The sequence below is a fragment of the Podarcis cretensis genome (assembly GCF_951804945.1).
Source record: "Podarcis cretensis genome assembly, chromosome: 10".
NCBI lineage: Eukaryota > Metazoa > Chordata > Lepidosauria > Squamata > Lacertidae > Podarcis > Podarcis cretensis.
Genome location: NC_137179.1, coordinates 25,365,789 through 25,389,902, shown reverse-complemented (window position 1 = coordinate 25,389,902; position 24,114 = coordinate 25,365,789). Strand labels below are relative to the sequence as shown.

General features: G+C 43.2%; 1 protein-coding gene across 6 annotated transcripts in view; it reads right to left on the bottom strand.

The window, feature by feature from the left end:
• CHST11 (carbohydrate sulfotransferase 11) overlaps window positions 1-24,114 on the bottom strand; it is a 200,299-nt gene that overhangs the window by 93,117 nt on the left and 83,068 nt on the right. The gene's annotated exons all lie outside the window — the stretch shown is intronic.

Genomic DNA, 24,114 nt, shown 5'->3' with positions numbered 1-24,114 from the left:
TATCCAGCAGAGTCAGAAACATTCCCCCTGCTATTTATCACTAAAAAAAAAAAAATACTCTTCATTTCTTGAGGCATTTGATGAGAGGGAGAGTTAAGGCACAGAGGGACTTGATTCAGTTTGCATTTAAAGGTGAACTTACCTAATTTACACTTTTGGGAACAATATACAAACGGAAACGCAGCCATCCTTCAGAATTCACACTTCTCTGAAAATTAATGTGTACAAAAATGCATATACTAGGGTAAAGTGTGCATTAAAGTGCATATATGAGTGAAAATAACATACAGATGTATTATATCTAGGAAAACTGCTTTGCAAGAATTTGAACCTTAGGAAAATTTTCAAAGAGAAAAATGTATATTGGGAGAAATCATCACTTAAATGCTGGTGAATTTTCATGAGGGCTTTTTTAAAAAATGCTAACTAGTGTGGAAATGTGGAGAGCGGAATTTAAGATTGGAAAACAGAGAAACTGAGAAAAATGGCATCCTAATATGTGTACGTGTTGCATCTCAGAGGACACAGAAGTGGCAATGTTGAGAACCTACTATTCAGTACTGACAAAAACAAGAAAACAGTGGTACCTCAGGTTATAAACGCTTCAGGTTACAAATGCTTCAGGTGACAGACTCCGCTAACCTGAAGTAATACCTCAGGTTAAGAACTTTACCTCAGGATGAGAAGAGAAATTGCATGGGGGCAGCGCAACGGCAGCAGGAGGCCCCATTAGCTAAAGTGGTACCTCAGGTTAAGAACAGTTTCAGGTTAAGAACAGACCTCTGGAATGAATAAGGTTCTTAACCAGAGGTACCACTGTGTCAAAGACACCACTGTTTTCAGTGAAACATGACAAAATTGGCATCACTACCAAGTCGGATGTGCCATTCAGAAATCCTTACATCCCAGCATCGAGAAGGCTTATAAGGCACTCTTGAGCTCTCCCAAATGAGGTCACAACCATGCTGTTTCCCTTCAGTTATTTATTTTAAAGGGGGTGGGGGAGATCTCTTTCTCAAAATAGCAGCCATGACGACTAAGGCACAGGCCATGTTCTGGGGATTAAATGACTTCCCAGGGTTAATGGCTTTGAGCAATTTATTCCTCTAAGGCAGTCATTAATCCCTCAGAAATGCCACACACCTTCAGTTGTTTTGCTTGCATACTGACTGGTGTAAATACGGAACCATACGCCATGCCCTGCAGGGACCCAAATGTACACATTAAAGCAACCAGAGCGTATATCGAAACTTGTTCAGAAAAGATACATGGTCCCCACCAATCCAATCCACAAGAGCTGGTTAACTTTCCCTCGGGTTACTTTTAAACTTTCCCTCGGAAGCGTGTAACATTTCAGAATGCCTTATTAATTGGGCAGTACCCGCATCTTATTTTAAAAGAACAGTGCTGGCAAATGGAAATATTTGAGCAGCCGCTATTTAGAAAGAGTCAATATCCCAAGAAGAGATACCTTGGTTCACAGATTTAATTACACTGATAACGGCAGGAAGAGCAAGAATCAATTATTTATTGAAACGGATTAAAGGTTCATTCTTTTGCCCCATGTATTTTCTTTCAAGATCATTTACACTTTGTTTCAAGATCATTACACTCTGCCATGGTTTTTTTCCCAAATGCCTACGATAGACTACAGCCTACCAAAGTAAGCCAAAAACTCTGTGAATTAAGGAAACCCAAAGATTATTATTCACCATAGGGCTGGAAACACACTGCCTAGCCCATGGGTAGGCAAACTAAGGCCCCAGGGACTGGATCCAGCCCAATCGCCTTCTAAATCCAGCCCATGGACGGTCCGGGAATCAGTGTGTTTCAACATGAGTAGAATGTGCCCTTTTATTTTAAATGCATCTCTGGGTTATTTGTGGGGCCTGCCTGGTGCTTTTACATGAGCAGAATGTGTGCTTTTATTTAGAATGAATCTCTGGGTTATTTGTGGGGCATAGGAATTTGTTCTTTTTTTTTTTTTTTTTTACAAAATATAGTCCGCCGCCCCCCCCCCCAAGGTCTGAGGGACAGTGGACCAGCCCCCTGCTGAAAAAGTTTGCTGACACCTGGCCTAGCCAAAGCGAAAAAAGGGGCCATGCTTCAGAGGGTTGGTGGCACAACCCAGGGACTTTGTTGGGCATATGGGTTAAGCTCAGAACAGATGTCAGTTTCAATCTCTGTTTCTCAGTTTCTGACCTGACATTCATTTCCCCACATCCAGTCTGCAATTAAAAACCAGCATTTCAGCATGAATTTCTCCCAATAGACATATTTTTTGCAAAGCAAGCTTTGCTACTATAGTGCGTTCTGTATGTTATTTTCATTGTTAAATGCATTTACATGCACCCTTTCCTCTAGTCTTTGCACTGTTGGGCAGATGACTTGGCTGGAGAGCTGCACTGCAAAATTTGGAGAAGTGCGAATTTTGGAGGCTGGCTGTTTGCGTTCACATATCATTTTGGAAAGTGCAAATTTGGTATGCTCTCCTTTTAACGCTAACTCATACACTCATACACTCCCCCCCCCCCCATCCCTAGTTCAGAGTCCCTGACATCTGCCTCTAGAACTTTGGAGAGCTCTTGCCAGTCAGAGCAAGCAATACTAGATAAGAGGTCAATGCCAGCTTTCTGCTCTCGGTTCAGCAAGATCACTGGAACAGAATTTGTTTTAGTGAAAGAGGTTTCTCATTATTTCCTGTGCATCTTGATCATTTATGTATTTTGGATTTTCCAACATAGTTAAAATGGCCAATTGCAGGGGGGGGGGATATGTAGCTCGCATGGGTGAAATTGACCAGGGCAAAGGATATTTCTTATAACATGGACAGCTCACAGCTATAAAAGGTAAAAGGTAAAGGTACCCCTGCCCGTACGGGCCAGTCTTGACAGACTCTGGGGTTGTGCGCCCATCTCACTTAAGAGGCCGGGGGCCAGCACTGTCCGGAGACACTTCCGGGTCACGTGGCCAGCGTGACATCGCTGCTCTGGCCAGAGCCAGAGCCAGAGCCAGAGCCGCACACGGAAACGCCGTTTACCTTCCCGCTGGTAAGCGGTCCCTATTTATCTACTTGCACCCGGAGGTGCTTTCGAACTGCTAGGTTGGCAAGCGCTGGGACCGAGCAGCGGGAGCGCACCCCGCCGCAGGGATTCAAACCGCCGACCTTTCGATCGGCAAGCCCTAGGCGCTGAGGCTTTAACCCACAGCGCCACCTGCGTCCCTTCTCACAGCTATAGCTTTCTTCTATTTTGTCCTGCAGCATTTAGACTGGTGCTTCAACAATCACAAGATGAGCATTTTGATAGCAAAAGCAGATCTGACCACACTTAATATTAGCTATTTAAGGTCTGTTCCTTTTATCTGGATAACGAGATGGTAGTAGACTATGGTTTTTTTTAAAAAAAGCACCAACTCTTGAGTGTGCATGTTTTCATCATTTCTAATGTTGACAACTACAAAAATAATGTTAGGTGGCACCTAGGAGCTGCTCAGAATGGCACTACTTTAAATATTGCTTTTAAAACATGACACTCGGGTAGTGCAATCTGCAGAAAGCCAAGCAACATTTGTCCTAATGCTAGGACCTTCACCCTGGGGGACCTCCGTTCCATTTACATTTAGAAAGACCATTATGCTCTGGAGATGTTGCTCCAAGGATTTCAGCTTCCAATGGGCCCTTGAGGCAATGTCTCTCTTCTCCAGCTGCTCAGCTAATTGTAAATACCGTATTTTTTGCTGTATAAGACTCACTTTTTCCCTCCTAAAAAGTAAGGGGAAATGTGTGTGCGTCTTATGGAGTGAATGCAGGCTGTGCAGCTATCCCAGAAGCCAGAACAGCAAGAGGGATTGCTGCTTTCACTGCGCAGCGATCCCTCTTTCACTTCTGGCTTCTGAAATTCAGAATATTTTTTTTCTTGTTTTCCTCCTCCAAAAACTTGTGGTCTGGTGCGTCTTATAGAGCGAAAAAATACGGTATTTAATGCATTCAAATGACCTGAAAGCTCCCACTGTGTGTCTCTTCTGGCATCCTAACCTCCACACTGACATCAAGGTTCTGATCCCAAAATATATTGCTATCTAAATAGAAGCCTCTCTGAAGCGATGTTTCATAAGCAAAAGCACATTTGTGGCAAAGGCTAAGGTCAGCTTGGACAGAAGAGACAGAGAAGCTTCTTCATCTCCCCACTATGCATGTCCCTCGGCCCATTCTTCATCTGTCGCTGTCATCTCCCAATGGCAGACTGTACGTTTTGCCCTTCATCCTCTAATTGAATTAATAATTACTTCCTTTTACTAGTCCCCTTATGGCTGATCACAGGAGAATAACACATTTATAGGAAGGATGGGGAAATATTATTACTTTGTTAGCATTTGCATTATTCACAACAGCAGCTTAGCACTTGGATAATACTAGTAGGAGCTGCAACAAAATGTTGCAGCACAGAGTGCTCCCTGTTCAGGATTCCAGTTACTCCATTCCATTTCCTCAGGGTTTTGTGGTGGGGGTGGGTGTAGCACCCAACTGTCAGCTCTCCATGGCCATTCAACCATTCATTATAGTCTCTTCCCCCTCCCATAGACTTTTGGTACACTTGCAATTTCCCCAAAGCCTCCATATTCTTCCCTTTAGTGTGCAAACAGCGCAATCTTGGCTAACATAAGTAATAGCACTGAGAATCCAAGCACCAGAAATAGAAAGAATGATATGTAAAGCCTATAACATATTCCATCTTCATCAGCCTCACAACAACCCTGGAAGGTAGGCAAATCTTGCCTCCATGTTGCAAATGAAGGGAGCAGGGGTGAGGTTAAGGAGCCAGTGCTTGCCAAAGACTATCAAGTGGCCAAGATGACAATTCACATCCTTACAAACTCTGTTAATTCAGAAATAAGTCCCTTGAATTGTTTCCAAGGAAATATGCCTAGGACCAGTCAGGTTGCAGGCCTCTGCCCTACCCCAGTTGAGTCTACTTTTGTATACCAGGTTAGCACTAGGATGCACTTTTGTATACCAGGTTAGCTGCTAGGATGGCTAAGCAATGGCTTTGATAACAGTTTCATTGGAAAAGAAATGTGATTTTCTCGAGAGGGGTGGGTGGGTAAGAAAGGGGGTCTTTAATTTGTGTGTGATGTTTTGCTTCATGTTCCGCAATATACTTTTAGTACTTTGTGGTCTGAACACTGAGCAGATGTGATTTAAGAGTGGAAAATTAGGAACACCCTTCTCTGAGTTTTTCCAGGCTGCAGAAATGCAAAGCTGGCTTTTAGTATATTATAGAAGTGCCAGCTGGTTTGGTGGGAATCCTCAAGGCATGGGACTAGGACAGGGGGGAGAAGAACAATTTATTCTGGCATCAGAATTATATCACCGAGATTCTGCTGGCACAACTGGTTCTCATGAGCTTCCTTGAGGTACAGCAGGCCTGGCACTAGCAACTGGCCAGAAATCAATCTTGCTTAGAGAAATGGTGGGCACCTCAGGCACTTTCCCCACAACTTTACTTACAAAATGAATTTGTCCAATCCTCTTTTAAAGCCACCCAAGCTGGCAGCCATTACTTCCTTGCATCTCAGGGCCAAACCTCACTTTAAAGGCAATTGCACGCCATTAGGATGTTAACAGGGACGCAGGTGGCGCTGTGGGTTAAACCACAGAGCCTAGGACTTGCCAATCAGAAGGTCGGCGGTTCGAATCCCTGTGACGGAGTGAGCTCCCGTTGCTCGGTCCCTGCTCCTGCCAACCTAACAGTTCGAAAGCACCTCAAAGTGCAAGTAGATAAATAGGTACCGCTCCGGCGGGAAGGTAAACGGCGTTTCCGTGCACTGCTCTGGTTCGCCAGAAGCGGCTTAGTCATGCTGGCCACATGACCCGGAAGCTGTACTCTGGCTCCCTCGGCCAATAAAGCGAGATGAGCGCCTCAACCCCAGAGTTGGTCACGACTGGGCCTAATGGTCACCTTTACCTTTAGGATGTTAACCTTTAGTCTACAGCAGGGATGCCCAACAGGTTGATCGCGATCTACTGGTAGATTGTGGGGTGTCCATGGTAGATTGTGATAGATCATCGGTCCTGCCACAAAAAAGCTCAACAACTTTTGTAGATCACTGCCAGTTTTTTTATAGTCAGAGTAGATCTCAGTCTCTTGAAAGTTGGACACACCTGTTCTATTGGTTGTGTCATATTTTAAACAGAGAAATAGTAAGGAGCTGCAAGGTGCTGCAGTCTTGAGAGGGGGGTGGCAGGGCAAGATTAACCTCAAGATATCTGCATCAACTACTTTTACCCTTGCAGCAGGGAGAGAAACAATCTAAGGCTAAGCACTCCCTTCCCATCCATCCCCAAAACTGCAACTCCCGGTAGCTATTTTTTGCTAATACACACACCAAATTATACATGATTGCATTGTAGTGTAGCCCTCAAGGAAATTCTCAGTCAAGACTCCCAAAAGTCTCAACAAACTAAGCTTTCAGTTCAACTGGGAACAGGCGTTTTGTAAAAGCTAATGGGTTGTGATTGCCACACAGCAAGACCCAGAAAACTCAGCAGGCATGGCTAGCAACAACACGGTTTTCTTAGTATCAAATCAATCCTTTCCTCTTCACTAATTTGATCCTTGGAGAAAGATAGAGAGACGAACAACACCAGGGATAGCAATTAATGACCTCAGTCACATTTCCTCAGCAGGGGCATTTTTAAAAGTTTCCAAAGGTTGTGTATTGAACTGCTGTCAATGTCCAAAAAGAAACTCTGCCCAGATCCTTAGCTGCCTCTATTACTCAATGATTAGGGTTGTGCAGAAGATGCCTAGTTGCTTTGTCAGACTTTAAAGGTCAGGACTTGACATTAGAAGTTGCACATTAAACATACCCAGACTGTTAAAAAGGACTGGAAATGCAACATTTTGGATTTTGACTAATGGAACCTAGGGGTGTAGTCATCACTTAACAACCCTTCCTTGACCAAAATAAAAAATTGTGGCAAAGTACCTCTGGTGTTCTGTTTAAAAGAAGCTCTTTGGCTCTCTGTGTGTGAAACATAATATATAGTCAGGTTGTGAGAAACAAAGACATACACAACTGCACACAGAACTCCACACATGACAATCTGAACAAGGGATGGAAGAGAAATTTATTTGGTTCTGACCTAATTCAACACTCCCAGATTTACATGTGAATTGGAACACAACTATCAATCAGATCATTTTGCAATGAAGGGTCACTTCAAAGAAAATGCACATTTGTTAGGTGAAATACACTGAAAAGGTTTACAAAGGGGAGGAATGCATATGATGCATATTAAATGCAATTTAAAGGACAATCTAAATGCAAATCTTTCATGCATTTTATTCAATCTACCAAAAAAAGGGGGGTAGATTGGGCAGTTGCAAAAGTGACAGAGAACAGAACATCTGCCCCTAATCTAAACTGAGACAAGCTCGTGGTACAGCTATCTGTCAGGTGCTTGGAAGTCTTGCTACAGAGAGCAAGAGAGGCTGTGTGTCACCAGAGAAAAAGAGGCCACAGTCTCAGACACTCATCTCATAAATTTGTAGCTGCTGCATGTGGATTATCTACAGTAGCGCTAAAGATAATATCCCATTAGCCCTTGCTCCAGACTGCCAGTTTTCCCACTCAGATACATGATAATCTGAAGTGGCACAGATTTTCCCAGTGGAAGAAAATGTGAAAAATAATTCCAGAGCTTGCTCAAACAACGTACCATTTATTTCACTTAGTTCTACACTCTTCCTGAAGGGGGGATAGAGCACTCAAGAGCAGACTAATTGAGGTTAATAGACATGACTAATTGAGACTCATTAATTTTAGTGGGTCTACTCTGAGTAGAATTTCGCTGGGTATTACCCATTATTTCAACAGATATTAATGAATATTCAAATATACCGGACTTTAAAAAATAAATCACAAACTGATGTTGAAATGTGTAGAACTGAATCTTAGAATGGGAGAGAAAAAGGAAACAGAGAGAAACTCAAAGTGGACAGATTTGTGCACCCACATTCAAAGTTGGGGAAACCCTCATCGCTACCTGGCCCCTAGAATAACTGATCTTTTGCACTGCGACAGTTACAAAATAAACATATTTGACTAATTTGCCTCAGCTCACAATGTGTCCAAGTATGTGATACATGGTCTACAGCTACAGGAAAACAGTTAATTTCCCTAACGTCTAAAATATCCTGTTTCATTTACAAATAATAATTAATGACACTGTAGTGTGACTAAGGTAATAATATATCCTCACAGGGACTGCGGCTTTCTTCTCCAGTCTGCATGCATTACAGACAATAATGCTGAACTGGGGCATCTCCTGAGGGCTTCCCCCCACCTCCTATGACATGAAAAAGTGATTTATTTATTTTTAAAGCACTACATTAGCAGCGGCTGCACTGAAGATGAGGCAGGAGGCTTATTGCATAGGGAGCATAGGAAGTTGCCTTATATCCAGTCACACCATTGGTCCATCCAGCTCAGTACTGTCTACAGTGGTGCCCCGCAAGACGAACGCCTCGCAAGACGGAAAACCCGCTAGACGAAAGGGTTTTCCGTTTTGGAGGCGCTTCGCAAAACGAATTTCCCTATGGGCTTGCTTCGCAAGACGAAAATGTCTTGCGAGTTCCTGCGGGTTTTTTTCCCTTCCCCCCCCCTTTTCCTAAGCTGCTAAGCTGCTTATCAGCTGATCCGCTGATAAGCCGCTTAACAGCTGATCGCTAAAAGCCACTAAACCGCTAATAGCGCTAATCCGCTAAGCTGTCAATGGGCTTGCTTCGCAAGACGAAAAAATCGCTATACGAAGAGCCTCACGGAACGGATTAATTTCGTCTTGCGAGGCACCACTGTACATTGATTGGCAGCAGCTCTGCAGGGTTTCAGATGTGGTGCACTGGAGGTTCCAGGGATTGAATCTGCGGCCTTCTGCATAGGAAGCAGGTGCCCTACCACTGAGGTATGGCTCTTCCCCTGGAGGAGTGGGAAGCCACCCTGGGGTGGGGAGAATTGCTGGTTTGCTCTGGTATAGGATAATCCAAGTTTATGCACCAACTACTGGTGCTGAAGAAACTGAAATTGACCAATTCTATGAAGACTTACAAGACCTTATAGAAGTGACACCAAAGAAGGATGTTCTTCTCATTATAGGGGACTGGAATGCTAAAGTAGGGAATCAAGAGATAAAAGGAACAACTGGCAAGTTTGGCCTTGGAGATCAAAACGAAGCAGGGCAAAGGCTAATAGAGTTCTGACAAGAGAACAAGCTGGTCATCACAAACACTCTTTTCCAACAACACAGGAGATGACGCTACACATGGACATCACCAGATGGGCAGCATCGAAATCAGATTGATTATATTCTCTGCAGCCAAAGATGGAGAAGCTCTATACAGTCAGCAAAAACAAGACCTGGAGCTGACTGTGGCTCAGATCATTAGCTTCTTATAGCAAAATTCAAGCTCAAACTGAAGAAAGTAGGAAAACCCACTGGGCCGGTAAGATACAATCTAAACCAAATCCCTTATGAATACACAGTAGAAGTGAGGAACAGGTTTAAGGATTTAGATTTGCTGGACAGAGTGCCTGAAGAACTATGGATGGAGGCTCGCAACATTATACAGGAGGCAGCAACGAAAACCATTCCAATGAAAAAGAAATGCAAGAAAGCAAAGTGGCTGTCCAATGAGGCCTTACAAATAGCGGGAGAGAGAAGGCAAGCAAAATGCAAGGGAGATAGTGAAAGATACAGGAAATTGAATGCAGACTTCCAAAAAATAGCAAGGAGAGACAAGAAGGCCTTCTTAAACGAGCAATGCAAAGAAATAGAGGAAAACAACAGAATGGGAAGAACCAGAGATCTGTTCAAGAAAATTGGAGATATGAAAGGAACATTTCGTACAAAGATTACCATAATAAAGGACAGAAATGGTAAGGACCTAACAGAAGCAGAAGACATCAAGAAGAGGTGGCAACAATACACAGAGGAATTATACCAGAAAGATATGGATGTCTCGTATACCCCAGGTAGTGTGGTTGCTGACCTTGAGCCAGACATCCTGGAGAGTGAAGTCAAACGGGCCTTAGAAAGCACTGCAAATAACAAGGCCAGTGGAAGTGATGCTATTCCAGCTGAACTATTTAAAATTTTAAAAGATGGTGCTGTTAGGGTGCTACACTCAATATGCCAGCAAGTTTGGAAAACTCAGCAGTGGCCAGAGAATTGGAGAAGATCAGTCTACATACCAATCCCAAAGAAGGGCAGTGCCAAAGAATGCTCCAACTACCGCACAATTGCACTCATTTCACACACTAGCAAGGTTATGCTTAAAATTCTACAAGACAGGCTTAAGCAGTATGTGGACTGAGAACTCCCAGAAGTGCAAGCTGGATTTCGAAAGGGCAGAGGAACCAGAGACCAAATTGCAAACATGCGCTGGATTATGGAGAAAGCTAAAGAGTTCCAGAAAGACATCTACTTCTGCTTCATTGACTATGCAAAAGCCTTTGACTGTGTCGACCACAGCAAACTATGGCAAGTTCTTAAAGAAATGGGAGTGCCTGATCACCTCATCTGTCTCCTGAGAAATCTCTATGTGGGACAAGAAGCTACAGTTAGAACTGGATATGGGACAACTGATTGGTTCAAAATTGGGAAAGGAGTACAACAAGGCTGTATATTGTCTCCCTGCTTATTTAACTTATATGCAGAATTCATCATGCGAAAGGCTGGGCTGGATGAATCCCAAACTGGAATTAAGATTGCCGGAAGAAATATCAACAACCTCAGATATGCAGATGACACAACCTTGATGGCAGAAAGTGAGGAGGAATTAAAGAACCTTTTAATGAGGGTGAAAGAGGAGAGTGCAAAATATGGCCTGAACCTCAACATCAAAAAAACCGAAGATCATGGCCACTGGTCCCATCACCTCCTGGCAAATAGAAGGGGAAGAAATTGAGGCAGTGAGAAATTTTACTTTCTTGGGCTCCATGATCACTGCAGATGGTGACAGCAGCCACGAAATTGAAAGACGCCTGCTTCTTGGGAGGAAGGCGATGGCAAACCTAGACAGCGTCTTAAAAAGCAGAGACATCACCTTGCCAACAAAGGTCCATATAGTAAAAGCTATGGTTTTCCCAGTAGTGATGTATGGAAGTGAAAGCTGGATCATAAAGAAGGCTGATCGCCGAAGAATTGATGCTTTTGAATTATGGTGCTGGAGGAGACTCTTGAGAGTCCCATGGACTGCAAGAAGATCAAACCTCTCCATTCTTAAGGAAATCAGCCCTGAGTGCTCACTGGAAGGACAGATCCTGAAGCTGAGACTCCAATACTTTGGCCACCTCATGAGAAGAGAAGACTCCCTGGAAAAGACCCTGATGTTGGGAAAGATGGAGGGCACAAGGAGAAGGGAACGACAGAGGACAAGATGGTTGGATAATGTTCTCGAAACTACCAGCATGAGTTTGACTAAACTGCGGGAGGCAGTGGAAGACAGAAGTGCCTGGCGTGCTCTGGTTCGTGGGGTCACAAAGAGTCAGACACGACTAAACAACTAAACAACAACAACAGCAGGATGGTGGTGATGATGATAATGCGATTCCATTTTTATTTTGCCCTTCCTCCAAGTCACAGGAGTGAGGGAAGCATGTGTATGAATTCAGCAGGGTTTAGTCCCCGTCCCCGTCCCCCCGGCTGCTATTTTGTTAATGTCACTAATGCTGTTTTATAGATTATGAACAAATTATAGTATCGTGAATCCTATATGACTTCTGTTGTAATTGTGCTGTTTAGCTTATTTTTAGGGGTTTGGGGTTTTTTGGTTTTTTGTTAATAGTATTTGACAGATTGTACAGTCATACCTCGGGTTACAGACGCTTCAGGTTGTGTGATTTCGGGTGGCGCACCGCGCTGAACCCAGAAGTACCGGAGCGGGTTACTTATGGGTTTCAGCGCATGTGCCGAAGCACCGAATCGCAACCCGCGAGTGCGCAGATGCGGCACTGTAGGTTGCAGATGCTGTGGGTTGCAGACGTGCTTCCCGCACGGATCACGTTCGCAACCCGAGTGTCCACTGTAATTGTTTTACTGACAATTTGCAATTGTTTCACTGATGATTTGTTAATTATGCTATATAATTTACGTTGCATTTGTGATGCTCTATTATGTTGTGGTTATTTATTGTTTGCAAGCCGCTTTGCAAATCTTGTGAGTGAAAAGCAGAATAGTAATACAATAAATCAAATCAATCGAATCCTAGGAGCTGAGAGTAGTACACATGGCACATTTCCCCAACAAAACTAGGCATTGTGACTGAGCGGGGATAAAACCTAAGGAGTCCCATTTGAAGTCCAGCACAGTTTACATCACACTGGCTCTGTTACACAGGAGATATATGCTGCACAACTGGAACATAAGGGTGCATCATATGGCTTGGCCAAAGTTCAGCACTCTTAACTCCCATTGATTTCAATGGAACATTTAAGCCTATGATTCACTTTTTCCAAATGAGCTCAACTGAGGCAGGAGGAGTAGTTTATTCAATGATGGAAGGGGAGAGCTTTGTTGGTATTTCCCAAGCTTCATGTAATTTTTGAAATAGAATTAAGGGCTTAGTTCAAAGTTCAGTTGAATATCCTTCTTTCTGCTGGTTCTATATGTTCAAGACTAAACCCAGAAAACCTATGTCTGGCCACATTTGTCCATGCCTTAGTAACCTCCAGAACAGATCATTTTCCTGCACTTTATGTGGGGCTTTCCCTGAAGGCAGTCAAAGAACAATAGCTGAGTGATGACCTCAAAAGCAGCTTTTCCCATGACAGCACCCCAGCAACGCAACTCCCTCCTTTCTGAAGTATGACTGGCATCATCTGCCCATTTTTTGATGCCAAAACATTTTTATTCTGCCAGGACTTTAGTAGAGACCATTAAGAGATATTCTGTTGGACATACCTGCTTCCGTTTTGATAACTTCTGCTGTAATTTTGTTAGAGCATACCTGCATCTTGATAATTGCTGTCACCTCTTGTTTTAGACTGTGTTTGATTGTAAATTGTTCTACTTTTAAAACTTTAGTTTTTAAATTGTTGTTACCCGAGAGAAAGATATAAATTTAAGCTAACAACAATACCAGCAGCAACAACATCGTCAACATAAATACTGCCAGTACCATTCAAACTGTGCAGTGGCAGTATGGAACGCAATTTATTCTTTTGACAGCTGAGGTGCAATTATTTCAGAATAATTCTAGTCCTGACAATTTACTTAATTACCCTACTCTCTCTCTCTCTGTGTGTGTATAAATTCTACAGCTGAACAAACAAATAGGCCTTGGATTTGTGTTGTTGATTCTGTTGTCAGTGGCCATTTCCTACCACCAGGTAGCTCTAGTTTTGAGCCCCATCATTTCCACACCCACCTTTCAAAAAGAAAGAAAAAAGAATCAGTATTCAGCTTGAAGAGGTTCCACAGAGAATGAATGGAAACCATGACACTATAGTATCTTCCTTTAAAAATATATATTTGGATTCCCTTTTATTGCACTTCCTGAATAAGTTTGTACAAAACCAGAGCATCCCAAATTCTAAATCCACTGTTATTTAGGAGGTTGTGTGGGAGAATCCCAGCTACATGTTGTACACAACTTTGATGCTGTATACAGTCGTATATGAAGTTCTTTATGCCAGAAGGCAAGGTCCTTAGGTTCAAACTGAAGTCATTTCTTACAGGTTCACATTTATTTTCTCTAAAAGATGCAGGAATGTTTCCTTGCCAAAATGTATGTCTGTATGTGCTCAGATAAGAGGTCAGCAAACTTTTTCAGCAGGGGGCTGGTCCACTGTCCCTCAGACCTTGTGGGGGGCCAGACTATATTTTTTGGGGGGGAGGGAATGAATGAATTCCTATGCCCCACAAATAACCCAGAGATGCATTTTAAATAAAAGGACACATTCTACTCATGTAAAAACACACTGATTCCCAGACCATCCGCGGACCGGATTTAGAAGGCGATTGGGCCAGATCCAGTCCCCGGGCCTTAGTTTGCCTACCCATGGTTCAGATTATAGACTGCATAAAACCATTAAAAAAAAACAAACTACCCCCTTTTAAAATTAGTTCATAAAGTGGCATAGAAGGAAGAGTCATCACTATGTCACTAGCCAATAGATGTTTGGGACACTCATGAAGCGAGGAACATAGATACATACAACCTGTGGTCCTCCATGTGTTGCCGTATTTCAGCTCCCATCCACCCCAGTCAACTTGGCCAACAGTCAAGGCTGATGGGAGATGTAGTTCAGCAACATTTGAATGGCCACAAGTTCCTAATCACTTGTCTACATTGGTTGGCAGTAGTCCTCCATGGTGTAAAACTGAGCCTTACCTGGAAATGCCAGAGATTTAACCTGGGACTTTATTATGACTTTATCATGTGCTCTTACACTGAGCTACAGCTCTTCTTCCAGCACCCCACCCTCTGCATGCATTTAGGTTGACATCCCATTCTCCCCCTAATAAAGGCACACTGTTTGGTAATGCCGTTTCTCCACAGAAGTCGTACTACACACGGAAAGACATCTGGATCCCCCCACAACTGAACAACTGTGCATTTATTGCACAATAAAAAAACATCGTCTGGAAAATCCCTTAGAGTAATATCAATTAATTCCTCTCCTGTTGGACGCCTGCTGCTCTGACAGGCAGTAATTAGACATACTGCTATAATTTTGCAGGTTGCTTCTGGAAGCAGAATGAAATAACTAGGAGTTGGCATTGTACATCAGGCTGTTTCTATTAACTCTCTGTTCTGTTTCTTTACGCTTGATGAGCTTTTACACATGAGCAATCAGTGCCTTCAACTATACTGATTAAGATTATGAGCTGCTTGTGTTTACTGTTTGTAGTTTCATCAGGCTCCAGAGATGGGCACAGTAGGTAGGCCTCTTTTTATCTGTTTTTATAGAGTCACACACTGCAGTTTCACTCATTAATAATCACATTCTGGATGGAAAAGAGAAAGCATTTAAGGTGGATTATCATAAATATGAACACTGTTCAATATGAGTTAAGTAACTGCATTCTAATATACACACAGAGAGAGAGAATATTCATGCATTACAGCTGTTGTTAAACAGGAGTCATTTGATTACTGCAGTGCAGGGTTCCTCAGCACAGTACATGTGGGCACCAATATGCCTGCTAGCGCTTACTATGGCACCCACAACAAGCTCTCAGTAAATATTCCCTCAAAAATCAACTATGTATGAGAGACTGCTGTTCCTGCTCAGTTCTTGTTTTCACTGTCTCGGATTCTCATACACTTCCCCATGGCAGCCATTTTGCTTTATACCCCCCACACACACACACACACCCTAACAGCAGCCATTTTGCTACTAGCACCCATGGCACCTCTTCAACATTCCAAGTATGCCCATTGGCCCCAAAAGGTTGGTGGTCCCAGCTGTATATCATGGTATTTACATGGCCAGAAGAAAAGGGAAGAGTCATAAGAGAAGGACACCAAATATAAAACCAGTTGCTACTTACATTACTCCATTTCTGGTTTCATATTTTTCTTAGCAAACATAGTAAGCTTCTGATACTCATTCTTTTACTGTGGTGTTCTTCTACAGAGGGTCAGGTAGAGTATAACTCTGCTAATTCAAGTGCATCTAGCCTTTTCAGTGTCATGAACTATCTTTACAATATGAGCAATCTGGGTAGGCAAGAACTACCCAGATCTTGCCACCAACCTATCCTGTCCCGTCCCAATGAACGAAGCCCTACTATAGGGCATGAATTGCTGCTTCGTTTTTAGCTCTTAGCTCAATTCCCAGTCTAATTCTGGTCCTCCATATCCAAATCCCTAGGCTCTGTCACTTTTTGAAGCCCACACAGAAGCAAAAGTGGTGACCATTGATACTGGTATGTGACACTTAATCTTAGGTAAGTCCCACTGGACATTATAGGATTTGCTTCTAAGTAGAATTACACAGAATTGTACTGTAGGTCTTCCATCTTCTGATTACTCAGTACTCTCAGTTGAACAGGTGTACAGTTTCCATCTCACAACTTCCATTTAGAAGTATTATGTATAAGTTTATGTCATTCAGCATGGAAGTCCCATTTGCACTGGCTGACTCTCCCATGCAAACTACAAATGCAATTCTACATTGATTAACGATGAACATGCTTTGTGTAAAACCGTCCAAAGCTCCAAGTCCCTTAGTCAATTTTATCATGGAATTAAAGAGCTATTATTCTTGAAAGCTGGAGCCCTGATTTTTTTTCTATCACAGATCTATGAAGCAGAGCTCTCTGTCTCACTAAGCACTAGGTTTAGCAGCCAGCAGTTGGAGGGTGAACAACTGGGATTTAAGACAGCTGAGGCAAAGCAAGCATGTGTGATTGCTAGTTGTAACTGAATGTGGTTAAACTTTGTTGAAATCAATACATCTCAGCACATCAACCCTGAAATAACAAAGCATCAAACGGCTTCAGTTACGACCCACAATTCTTGGATCTATTTATCAATTCCGTCAGATGGATGGACAGACAATGTCTTTAAGCAAGGCAGCCTCCCAGCAATTTGGCTCCTTAATGAGCAGAAAGACACATTTTGAAAAAGAAGGTTGAAAAAGTGAAATCACAATGAACCAGGAAAAGAATGAGAGTGCAGGCCATTGAGATTAGCAAAGTCACAACACAAAAACATTTAGAGGAGAGGTGAATAATCTTTGGCCCTCCAGATGTCATTGGATTCGAACTCCCACTGGCCCCAACAAACATGGCCCATGGACAAGGATGACAGTTTCTATAGTTCCCATTATCCCTGTCTTTCAGTGAACATGTACAAGTCAAGGACACAACCTGTTCCTGTAATGCTACACCTCTAATGGATGTTCACTGAATGTAAAAAGAACATATGAAAAGTGCTCCTCTCTGAACTGTTATGCCAACTCTCTGTACTAGCACTTGATCCAATGATGCCATTTATGTGAAGACTTTCTCTTTGACTTCAATGCTGGGGATAGTTCAACAGGCACAAAGGGAAGAGTTGCACTGAAGTCGCTGTTGGAGCCATTGTGTGGGTAGAAGCTCCATGCGTATATCAAGTTAACTGTGTGACATGAAGCAGGAAAGCAGGAGAAGATACACTCCCTGGACCAACCTTAGCTATGGCTTAGCTGTGGTTAGCAGAAACCAACCAACTTCAAACCATTGTTTCTTATGAAGCCTGTTTCCACTAAGTATACTTAAGTTAACCAGATTTTAGTAACACTAAACTGTGTTTAATGTAAAATGGAAGTTTTTCTTAGCCTTACCAGATGACCAAGGAGGGAGGACTCTGTTAAGCCTCAAACTCATCCCAGTAACACTAAACCATGGACTTAGGTTATGAATGAACTGGGCCAATAACTCAGCAACAAACCTAAGAGAATCATTTTTTAAAAAAATAAAAAATACAAATACAGTGGTACCTCGGGTTACAGACACTTCAGGTTACAGACTCCGCTAACCCAGAAATAGTACCTCAGATTAAGAACTTTGCTTCAGGATGAGAACAGAAATAGCGCGGCGGCGGCATGGGAGGCCCCATTAGCTAAAGTGGTACCTCAGGTTAAGAACAGTTTCAGGTTAAGAACGGACCTCCAGAACGAATTAAGTTCTTAACCCAAGATAAGTAAAGGTAAAGGTACCCCTGCCCGTACGGGCCAGTCTTGACAGACTCTAGGGTTGTGTGCTCATCTCACTCTAGAGGCCGGGAGCCAGCACTGTCTGCAGACACTTCTGGGTCACGTGGCCAGCGTGACGAAGCTGCTCTGGCGAACCAGCACCAGAGCAGCACACGGAAACGCCGTTTACCTTCCCACTATAAAGCAGTACCTATTTATCTACTTGCACTTAAGGGTGCTTTTGAACTGCTAGGTGGGCAGGAGCTGGGACCGAACGACAGGAGCTCACCCCGCCGTGGGGATTTGAACCGCCGACCATGCAATCGGCAAGTCCTAGGCACTGAGGTTTTACCCACAGCACCACCCGCATCCCCTAAACGCCCAAGGTACCATTGTACATAAAAAGGATGTTTAAATTGGTATGCAAAGGTAGCATCCATACTATCCAATTAGGATCCTTCCTGCATAGGAAAACAGGATCAAGACCCTTCTTGGAGAAGGGTAGTAATTTTCTTTCCTATTACCCTGCCAAATCTTGTCACTAATTGCTTATGATTTGGTTCTGTTTTCAACTGCAATGAAAGGATCAGTGACACCCACAGATGTGCTCAAGCCTCAAATATGTTGTTGGCAAATTTTGAACCTTGGTTGACTTAAGCTCTGTGGGCTGGTTGGTAATTAACTTATTTTTAGCCCACTGCATCCCTACAAGGCCACACAAATTACAAGATGCTGCAGTGTGTTGCTTTTCTAAGAATACACTTTGCAAATACAAGGAGAAGTTTGGTTCTTTCATCCAGTTAATCATGACTTCTGTCTAAAGCTACCAGACATATATTCATTGACCCTTCCTCCTGCCAGCCACAGCTGGGAGGGAGATGGAATACAGTAGCTGTCTCGGTGTTGCATTCTGCTGTGGGTCACTTTCCCCATACACCATGTGAGTGTGTTCAGCCTATAAAAAGATTTTAAATACTTAATTCCATTCATGACAAATCTAACTACTGTTGTCTATGCTCTGGTAACCTCAAGGTTAGATTACTGCAATGCATTATACGTAGGGCTGCCTCTGAAGACGGTTCAGAAACTTCAGGTGGTCAGAACTCAGCGGCCAGGTTGCTCACCAGAACTAGACAGTTTGAGCATATCACACTGACCCTGGTCCAACTGCACTGGCTACCAATTAGTTTCTGGGCCCAAATCAAAGTGCTGGTTTTGACCTGTAAAGCCTTAAACGTCTCAGGACTGCAATACCTTAAGGACCGCCTCTTCCCATATGAACCTACCTGGACCCTGAGATCACCTTCTGAGGCCCTCCTTCGTGTGCCTCCTCCTCGAGAGGTCAGGAGGGTGGCAACACGAGAACGGGTCTTCTCAGCAGTGGCTCCCCGTCTGTGGAATGCTCTCCCCAGGGAAGTTTGCCTGGCGCCTTCATTATACATCTTTAGGCGCCAGGCAAATACATTCCTCTTCAACCAGGCCTTTGCCTGACCTGACATCATACACCCTTTTTAAAATGCTGGCTCTCTTTTTTTTGGGGGGGGGGGCATAATCTGGTTTTTGTTTTGATGGTGGCGCTATGGGTTAAACCACAGAGCCTAGGACTTGCCGATCAGAAGGTCGGCGGTTCGAATCCCCGCAACGGGGTGAGCTCCCGTTGCTCGGTCCCTGCTCCTGTGAACCTAGCAGTTCGAAAGCACGTCAAAGTGCAAGTAGATAAATAGGTACCGCTCCGGCGGGAAGGTAAACGGCATTTCCGTGCGCTGCTCTGGTTCGCCAGAAGCAGCTTAGTCATGCTGGTCACACGACCCGGAAGCTGTACGCCGGCTCCCTCGGCCAATAAAGCGAGATGAGCGCCTCAACCCCAGAGTCGGCCACGACTGGACCTAATGGTCAGGGGTCCTTAAGTGATTTTTAATGTGAACCGCCCTGAGACCTTCGGGTATAGGGTATAGAAATAAAATAAATCATAATAAGGGCATTCAAACCCTATTTGGGCGTTCTGCTCACACATAAAGGGAATGGACATGTTAAGCTCTTCCCCCTGTGTTGCTATCTCCATCTGCTCTTGGAAGGTGATCGAGATAAGATCCTAAGAACAGCTCTGCAGCAGGATCAAGTCAATGCTCCACCTAGTCCAGTACCCTGTTCTCAGAGTGGCCAACCAGATGCCTGTGGAAGTCCACAAGGAAGACTTGAGTGCAACATTGCACCCCCCACTTGCGGTTTCCAGCAACTGGTATTCAGAGGAGCAATGCCTCCGACAGTGGAGGGAGAACAAAGCTATCATAGTGATGCAGGGCCTAAAGCTTCACACCCTTGTCACAACTCGTGGGTAGGATTTACATGTGAGCAGGCATGTCCAAATGGGGTTCAATGTAAATGAAGCGATTTCCCGCCCCCTCCACCCGAGCTTTAAAATGAAGGAAAGCAATAAACTATTTTTACACATTCTTCCCAGGGGCAAAATATTGCCGGGAAAACACAATGCCCTGGCAGACACAACTTTGAGGAATGATTTCTGGATGCCACACAACAAATGATTTGGTGCCCCAAAGAACCCATCTGTTAACATGGAAGAAGTCATACTTTCAATAACCACCAGGGATACTGTAAAGGTTTTCAAGATGCAAGGCACTTTCAGAGTTTTTAAGGCCCCTTTGCAGGACCAACAGAACCAAGGGAGAAAGTCCTGACCCATAAGGCTTCAGACTGCAGGGGCTCAATCCTTGGTAGTTTCCCCCTATGGAAATAACTTCCTGCACATAGAGAAGTGTTCAATAAACACACAAGACATAACCGGCTGTACGTTTGAAAAAATAATATATACTATTCATTGTATTGAATTGTAGATTTCAACAGAAGTAGCTCATAAAGTTCAATGAAAAACGTAGAAGACCCAGTGGATCAGTTCATTCTCTAATCAGTTTATGCATGAGGTCCATATATGTGAAAGTGTCTATTCCACGTGTCTGTTCATAGAGTTCACCCCCTGATGACACACTAATTTTCTACATGCAGGGATTGTGCTTTGTTTTAAATTTTGTGGGACATTATTCAAACAGCTTTACCGTTTGCTCCTGTTAATCATATAAAGAAGACTTTGGGGTGGAGTGGGGGAGATTTTCCAAATGATCTTTCATGCCATAAATTGCATGACTTCACATGCAATTAATGCATAGTTCTTCTTAACAATACCTGATATCTATACAGACAGTTTTTCTTGTTTCCCAAAACTTCATACTCATGAGAGGGGGCAAGGAGTTGTTGCTACTGCTTGCCCTTCTCCAGCTTTTAAAAAATGCATCTTCTTGGCCATGTCAAGGCTAGAAAGAGGAGACATTCTAGATAATTGGAAGGGAAGCAGCTGCAGTTCATTGGTATGCTGATCTGTCCCCAAATCCTACTTCCCATTGCTGAAGCCTCTTTCCTTCCTCTCGCTGTACCCTTGGCTAAAAATAATGGTGAAAGAGGAGAGGCAGAGATAGGGCAAAGGAGTGGATTCAGTTAGGTAGCTGCCCAATGCATTGCAACCACTCTTCCTCTTCCGAGCTCAGCTGCTCATGTGGCAACAGTAAACTGGAAAGTACAGCTCGCATGAGAGGGTCTAGCTGAGCAGGAAGATCTGCATGGTGCTCCCCAGATGATGCCAGACTCAAACATCAACTAAGTTTTTCTGCAAATTGTGGAAGAACTGTATTAAACCGCACAACTAAGGCAACAACAGGGCCATTCAAGACGGCAGCCTATGATCACCTCACTTCACCTCTCTCCTCCACCCAGTAGCTCTCTTGCTATTTTCACTCCTCTGAAGTGATCTGTGAATGTCAACAGGACAGTGTCTGCCAGAATATTGCTCTGCCATGCCCTTCATGCATAGACATATACTGTGCAAACGCTATCCAAAAAGGCGGATGGATGTTAGGCTGAGTCAATCTCTCTTCTTCTTCTTCCTCTCCCCCCGCCCCGCTCCTTCTCCAACTCTCACCCCTTCCTTTAATGCACTATGAACAGAAGATGCCAGTGTACTGATGGAAATTCTTGATGTGTGAAAAACGTCATCTGCTTAGTTCAACAGTGGCTGTGAGAAATTCTGGCCTTATTCAAACATTGACTCTGTGCTTGGCTCCCTCAAAGAGGAAGACGCTGAAGGAATTCTAATGCAGGGGGCTTGGTAAAGATGAGGGATGAGGAATGAATTTGATTCAGTTCACACCTAAGTGTGAACCTACCCAATTTGCACTTTCCGGAACAAGACGTGAACCAAAGCACAGGCATCCTCCTCCAAAATTTTCACTTTTCCGAATTGTGCAATGCAGTTCCTCAGACAAATAGTGAGTGCATAAGTGCATGTACTTAGGGTGTACATTTCATTACGAAAAAATGCTTTGCAAACAATGCATATAATAGGCATAATTGCATACCAAAAAAAAGTGTCTATTGGGAGAAATTAAAACAAAACTGCTGATGAATTTTCACGAGGTCTTTTTTTAAAAATGCAAACTGACGAGGAAACATTAAGAACCAAACTTAAGATTAGAAAAATGAGAAACTGGGAGAAATTGAAATTGACATACAGTAGTCACCTGTCCCTGGTCAAGATATACCTGGAAAGGAGGAAAAGAAGGAAGCCATATAGCAGAGAACTGTGTTCCCTACTTGTAGCAGGCCAGGAAGCCTTTGCATCTACCCAGCTTGCAAAGAGACTGGAATCAAGGCCTTTTTAATGTGTTTGTATGTTCTTATCTTCCTTCATGATCTTTGGCAATGGGAACAGAAAAGTCACAAGCACATATTGAATGTTTCCCAGCAAACCCCAGAGGCGCTAAGTCAGAGCGGTTAAAGCTTACTTTCCTCACCAGTCATTCCCTGAAAGCGTTCTAAGGTTTTATTATTTCCCCTTTTGGCAGGGTTACTTTCTTCCTGTTGAAAGTTTTATGTACACTTTCCAGTTAGCAACACAGAGCCCAACTTGCTCGTGTCAATAAATGCTGTTGCCCTAACTTCCTCAGACTCAGAGTAAAAATGGAAACTAACCTGAGTTCATTTTAGAAGCAGAAAGCAAGGCAAAGGCATATTGAGAACAATTTTGACATTCTCATGTCACAGCCAACACGTATCTCTCAAATGTCACCAGCCCCCTCTAAAAATTCCTGCTTAATCAGTGGGAACCCATTTTGCAAGCCCCACAGTGATTCCTTCCATCACCAAGTAGCATTTGAAATATTTAGTGGCTTGTTAAATCTAATGAGTGAGATTTATTAAGAGTCACTTCCCTTAATAGCTGCCCGCGTTTCACAAAATGTTATTCATTAAGGTATAAATATGAAATAGGCAGCTGTTAAACCTTAATAACTATGTTTAATAGCTGGGCTGGCATTTCCCACCCTCTGCAATGGCAATACTTCCTCTCCACTGCTAGCAGGAAATGCTACTCTCCAAGGTATCATTAACTTATTTAAGATATTTTTACCCCCTGCTTAATCTGAAGATATCAGGGAGGTAACAATAGTTCGATAAAATAACAAAATACATCACTAAATATCAAATCACAGAATGGACCTCTTTCTCAGCAGGGTATGATCAACAATATCAGAAAAACCATGTTTTGTCCCCTAAATCACAACTGATGGCTACATGTCAGCAAACAAAGGCTTCAGACATACTTTAAAAATGGATTCCTGTACTAACATTTCAAAACATACTGGAAACAGGAATCAACCTCGTGTTGAAACAAAGCCAGTCATGGTGTTTTCTGGGTTCCCTCTCCATTTGAACAGAGATCATTATTCATGAGAGCCAGTGTGATGTAATGGCTAGAGGGCTGGATTAAGATCAGAGTTCAAATGCCCATTCAGCCACGAAAGCTCACTGGGTGACCTCGGGCCAGTCACTGCCTCTCAGTCTAACCTACCTTACAAGGGTAGTGGTCAAACATTGCTGGGGTGGGGGGAGCTGTTAAACTGACTTCTGACTCACAAGTAACCCAACCAAAATTAGCCAGCATGGGATGAATGGGTGAAAGGCTGGAGCTGTTAAGAGGCTGCAAATTTCCAGAATAATAATTATTATTATTATTATTATTATTATTATTATTATTATTATTATTATTTTCTTTGGGCCACACTTATCTGCAACATTTTGGCTACCTGCAATTGCTTCCAAACAATATCTGGAAAGGGGAAAAGAAAAGCAACATTAAAAGTCTTAAGGTGTTCCACAGTGTGTGCTCCTATGCGTTATCTCTTCTCTATTTCCCTATCCACAGGAGCTCTCAGATAAGCGAAATAACTTTGCAAGGAAAGTGCGCAGCTTCTCTGCCGCCTTAATGCACTCCACCAGGAAGCCAGACTATTCATCAGGAAAATAACGGAACAGCGTGTGTGGGATGTGTGAAGAACTGAAGCTACTGCACTAGGGTGCTTA